Source organism: Drosophila montana, unplaced genomic scaffold (genome assembly GCF_035044405.1).
Source record: "Drosophila montana isolate Dmon_TW-CO22-7 unplaced genomic scaffold, ASM3504440v1 contig_2192_1, whole genome shotgun sequence".
Lineage (NCBI taxonomy): Eukaryota > Metazoa > Arthropoda > Insecta > Diptera > Drosophilidae > Drosophila > Drosophila montana.
Genome location: NW_026997087.1, coordinates 953,261 through 959,551, shown reverse-complemented (window position 1 = coordinate 959,551; position 6,291 = coordinate 953,261). Strand labels below are relative to the sequence as shown.

General features: G+C 36.6%; 1 protein-coding gene across 1 annotated transcript in view; it reads left to right on the top strand.

Moving 5' to 3' along the window:
• Window positions 1–6,291, top strand: part of bun (bunched) — a 149,346-nt gene that overhangs the window by 48,636 nt on the left and 94,419 nt on the right. The gene's annotated exons all lie outside the window — the stretch shown is intronic.

The following is a 6,291-nucleotide window of genomic DNA, read 5'->3' as shown; positions in this document are numbered from 1 at the left end:
ATCGATTGTCGATTGACAATTGTCGATTATCGATAATCGATTGTAAATTATCGATTGATGATTGTCGGTAGTCGATTATCGATTGTCGATATTCGATTGTCCATTATCGATTGTCGATTAACAATTGTCGATTAACGATTGTCGATTAATGATTGTCGTTTATCGGTAATCGATTATAGATTATCGATTGTCAATTATCAATTGTCAATTATCGATTGTCAATTATCGATTGTCGATTATCGATTGTCGATTATCGATTGTCGATTGTCAATTGTCGATTACCGATTGTTGATTATTAATTCGCGATTGTCGATTAATGATTATCGGTTATCGATTATCGTTTATCGATTTCCTTTGTGTTGCACGCTGCACGCTGAAGTTCACAAAAAGTAACTCATGAATTCATCAATTTTTGATCGCTTAACCATGAATGTCATTCGGGTTTAGCTGGACATTTTACCGATCTATATACTATATAGCTAACTGTACTATATCGATTCATCTACTACCACAAACTCATTCCCCAAATTATGCCTGGAAATTCATTCGAGTTATCTGCATTTATAGCTCACACGATTTGTATGCAATTCTCATGTGATTCGGCATGTTTTCGTATATTTCGCATATTCAATTATTCGCTCATTTTAATCTACATATGTGTTGTTGGTGTAGCATGAAATTCAATTTGACTTTTCATCATATTTATATTACATAATATTATATATTTTATCTTAAATTATCTATTCCACACACCTTGTTGGACACTGTTCTCTTATTGAACCGAAAGAAAACTCAATTCAATTAGATTAAAGTTTCGAGTTCCAGCTAATGAATGAAGCTATTTTTATATTCTATATGAATTAATGTTGAAGGTTCGAATCCCACAAAAGTGTATGTCGGGAGGTAAATTGCCTTAGATTAGTGAGCCAGTCAAACGATAATTAAATTGAAGGTTCAAACCCCACAAAAGTGTATGACGTGTTGTAAATCTGTCTTAGGTTCGATCTATTGAATAGGTATAAGTAAAGTGAGCCAGTCGAGCAATAATAAATAATTTCAGGGTTCGAACTCCACAAAGGTGTATGGCAGGTGTAAATCTGTCTTGTACTCGATCTTTTGAATGGAGAATTGTGCAGCTATATTATCAAACAACAATTTAATTTAATCTAGGGTTATTTAATAGTGAAACGATTTTCTTATTGATTCTATATAATAAATAGATTTTCTTGCTAATGTTTGCCTTTTGTAGTCGCTTGATCCCCAGACTTTGTGCTCAGCTATGCTAAGCGACTTTTTTCTCTATATAATAAATATATTTTCCTATTAATGGATCATAATATAGTTTTTTATACCAGGGTCAGTTTTTGCGGAAGATCTTCTCCAGTTTCATCCCACAAAAGGTTGTCATATCTCTTCCTAGTTAAAGCTCCTGCGAGCAGCGCCCTTGCCTTCCCTTTCGCAGTTCCGAGTGCAGCTTATGTAATTTTTCATTGTAACTTAGGAAATTGTTTTTACTACTCTGATACTTTTTTTTTCTGCTGCTGTCATCGCCTTTGCGAGCTGCATACAACAAATTTCCGGTCTTATCCGCAACAGATGATGCGTCATTTGTCATGATTCACGAGCGAATCCTTTCGCGGGGCAAAAGCGCAATTTATTTTTGCACGAAACGTAGCCCTTTGCCACGGTCTCTTTAATTATAAAAAAAAAAAAAAAGGCAAACTCTGGCTGCCAGAAATTTGCCCCGAAACTCTATTCAATCAGCTTTTGCGCATTTAAAACTCATGTCATGTCCATTAAAAATGTTAACTTAGGACCTGATTCCACTTGGGTCTCAGCTGCGGGCAGCTGCCTTCTGCTTCTGCTTCTGCTTCTTCTTCTTCGTTGGGTTCTGCCTTTCAATTTGCAGCAGCAAAAGAGTTCTGAGTGTGTTTTGTATAAAACGCGTCGACCTGCTGCTGCCGGCCCAGGCATGATGTCATTTCTAAACTTGCGCTTTTCTTTGGGCTTTTGCGTTTCGCATTTCTTTAGCCTGGTTCTTATTTTTTTTTTTTTATACCCAGCACCCACTCGAAATGCTTCAAGAATGGCATATTGCAACTGTGCAAAGGTATGTCACGGGCAGCAAGAGATTTCTGCGAAGTTTTGATCAGTAAGAGAAGCTTAATCGATTTAATCTTAAACTAAGTCGATTTGTGAGATATGTGAAGGTTTGAAGGTAGTTTTTCGTATATCAAAATATATCTTAACTATCACTCGCTAAAATAATGTTTGCTTTATCAGATTTCTGTAATTTAAAAAAATCGATAAATATCGATTTTCACTCTGATATGTTCTTGTATATCAAATAAGCTCCAATAGGTGTGTTGTCAGTACGGTAGACGATTTGCAGAACGAATTAACTTTTATTCTTCTAGAATTTCACAATTTAAAAAATTTCGATAAATATCGATATCCAAAAACTTTAATTTTTATACATGCCTTAAAGATTACGAGATCTGGAGAGCAAAATTTCGGTATTTAGGCTACACGATATATGGTTCCGAGAAATAGTTAGTTAAAATACTCCCAAAGTTACCCAATTTAAAAAATTTCGATAAATATCGATATCCAAAACCTTTAATTTCTATACATGCCTTGACGAATACGAAATCTGGAGAGCAAAATTTCGTTATTAAAGCTACACGATGAACGATTCCGAGATCTAGTTAGTCATAATTCTCACTAAGTGAACCGTTATACAAATTTCGATAAATATCGATTTCCAAAACCTGTAATTTCTTACATATCTTGAAGATGACGCGATCTGGAGACAAACACATTGATATGTAGGCTAAATTATATACGGTTGCGAGAACTAGTTAGTTATGATTCAGCCAAAGCTACGCACTTAAAAAAATTTCGATAAATATCGATTTTCAACCCCGTAATAGTCTTTTGACTATGTTGTTTTGTGGGTGCAGAGAGAAGCAAAAGAAGGGAGAAATGAATAAGTAACTACGCTTAGACCAAAAGTTGATTGAGTCTAGGGTATCTAGCGGTCGATCAGGCTCAGCTAGAGCTTACTTGCTTGCTGATTGTATAACGCCTCAGCGCTGATGATGGCATTGATGATGATTCGTAATAAAAAAGCATTTTTTATATATACACGAGTGTAGGTATAATAAATATTACGCAGTTTTTTTTTTGACCATGGAGCCGAAGAGAACATGAAGAACTGCGCATTAGTTGGCCACAGCTGAGCCAATGCGTCCCCCCCAGGGCACTATTCAAGGGATACCCTCCATTGCCCCCGCTCGATATCCTCCCCTGACCAAGGATAAGCAGCAACATTTTGCGTGTGTTCCTTGATAGGCTGCGCATTAATAAGGGGCGCTTCCATAGCCCAGAGGCGGACCCCCCTTCCTTCTGTCTTCTACTAATTTTTATTAGCTATTTAGTTTCGGTTGGTTTCGCTAGCGGGGGGGGGGGGGGGGGGGGATTCCTTTGAGCTCTGGAATGCGCAGCAAATTAAAAGAAGCGAGTCGCAATTGAATATGTGGTTTATCTTGTGGAAAAGCGTCTAAATTGTTGGGGGTGGGAAAATGATTTGTGGGCGTACGCTTATCAGCTAATGCCTGGCAAAAGTAAAAGCAAACTGTCTTGTCCTTGAGTCAAAAGTAAATTATATGTTGCGCAGTTAGCACAAACTGAGTCTTGTTAACCATGGCAAGACATGTATGTATTTGCCTTTCATGTGTAAATTTGTCCTTTACGACTGTCAACAGTTTTAATTAACATTGTCGAAAGCATGAAGCTTGACATAGATTACAGTTTTAGTATTTAAAATAAATAAAAAATCGATAACTTCTTATTTATGGAGATTTATTAATATCTTTACTCGAGAAGTTCCTCTACAGCTATGAAAACTGTTCCTAATTTCGCTATTGAAATCGATTTTTTTTATCGATACAAGCTGATTAATCAATTTCTGTTATTTGTGTTATCGATAACTTATCATTAATGAACATTTATTGCAATATTTTGTCAAAAGACGCCTATTTTATTTATATTTATCGATAAAACTGTTTCCATTTTCACATTTATTTACGCATTTTTATCGATAATTTATCCTTACTTGGCATATATAGCAATATTCTGCCGGAAGGTGTCTCGCTTGCTATTAAACTGTTAATAGCTAATATTTATCTATAATAATCGATAAAACTGTTTCTTTTTTCATTTTTGATTATACATTTTTATCGATAACAAGCTGATTAAACATTTTCTGCTGCCGTGCTCGATAACTTCGATAACTTATCGTAAATTGCAATATTTCGTCAAAAAGTGACTCCTTCGCTTTTAAAACTGACATAATTAATACCTAACGATAATTATTGATAAAACTTTTTATTTGCACATTTAAAGACGGATTTTTATATCGAGAATTTTATATTTCATGGGCATTTATTGCAACATTCTACTTGCTAATAATATAGTATAATATCTGAATATTTATCGATAATAATCGATTAACCTGACATCTAACATCTCCTTTGATAACAGACTTTTATCGATAATAAGCTGATTTTATCGATAACATATTGTTAATAAGCATTTCTTGCAATATATTGTCGAAAAGTTTCGGATTTGCTATTTAAATAGCTAAGAATGGATATTTATCGACAACAATCGATAGCTAGTCTAATCGAAAACTTATCGTTTGTTGTTTTAGTATGTCATAAAACATTAACTGCACTGTGCCGAAGATTAAAGGTCCTTGCACACTGCTAGAAATGATTTCATAAAACAGCCATACACTAACTCCAACCTGTGGGAATCCTCATCTGTATCTGTAGTTCTATCTTTACCCAAGTGCTCTCCAATAAAGCCAATTATATGAAAGAACTTCATGTGGCTATGCATATGATTCTCTCGATCAATTTCCAAATCGAGGTACAGTCCCAGCACACATGATCAAAATATATTTTTGTAAGCTCAAAAGGCAAATGCAGCAAAAAAAAAAAATATATTTACGTATATATTTTCCAATGCAGTTGCGAGTCGTTGGCCAAGTTCAAGGTTAAAAAAAACTGCTGCATTTCGGGGGAAACATTGAAGCACCGAAAAAAAAAAACAGACACACACAAAATTTGATTATGCAGCGCCACAAATTCTGAAATTCGGGGGAAACTTTTCGGGTCAAGGGAGGGGGGGGATGGGTTAGGTTGGGGGAAAGTGTGTTTAATCGCAGGGCAAACACGCAAAGGAGACGCGAGCACACAACATGTTTGTTTGTCTTGTTGCTCATTGTTCATTTGAACAACCCCCCGCATTGTCTGCCCCCAACCCTTCCCCCTCCCCCTCTGTCCCCCTGGGGAGCCACTCATCAGCGAGTAGCTGGCCATAAGTGAGCCGCGTTTCATTGTCGACATTTGGCTGCTTCGATGATGTCAGCGTTTATTTTTGGGGCCGCAGAGCACAAAGCACACACAAAAAGCCGCAAGCCTCAAAAACATGCCAAAAATAATATTCAATGAGAGCGACAAAAAGAAGAAGAAGAAAATATACCACACACACAAAAAAAAATAACACACAGCCAAAAAAGCAGGCAAAAAAAAAAACCCTCAAGTATAACAAATAACAATTACGAGCATCTGCCCCCCCCCCCCCCGAAACAAGGTTTGCTCGTAATGAGAGGTGGCCCGTCCCCTCTCCCCCCTCTCTCTCTTTCTCGGAGGTTTCTTGTGACCCCCCCTCATAAGTTGGCCCACGGCTCTTGAACTTGTTTGGCTGTCCAGCGTGCAACAAACGTCGTAAACTTCAAAAAAAAAAAATGTAGAAAAAAACTAAGAAAAATATTAAAGACAGACAAAAACAAGAGCAAAGCTTTAAGTGTGACATACCGAAGCCAGAAATACTCTTGGGGTGAACTTATCCTATATAGACATAGGCCGAAATTTCCCATCCCCAGAACTCGGTTAAAACTAACCCGATTTTCATAAGATTTGGCTTTTTGGGCATGGTTTGGCCTCTTGATCAATTTGGCATTCAAAACTGACAACACTATTTTTGGTCGAAATTCATGTGAAATTTGTACCCTCAAATATCCTATATAGACATGGGTCAAAATTTCCCATCCCCATAACTCGGTCAAATCTCACCCGATTTTTGCGAGGATTGGCTTTTTATTCATGGTTTTCCCTCTAGATCAATTTTGCATCAAAATCTGGCAACCTTTATGTTGGTCAAAATTCATGTATATATATAGACATAGGTCAAAATTTCCCATCCCCATAACTCGGTGAAATC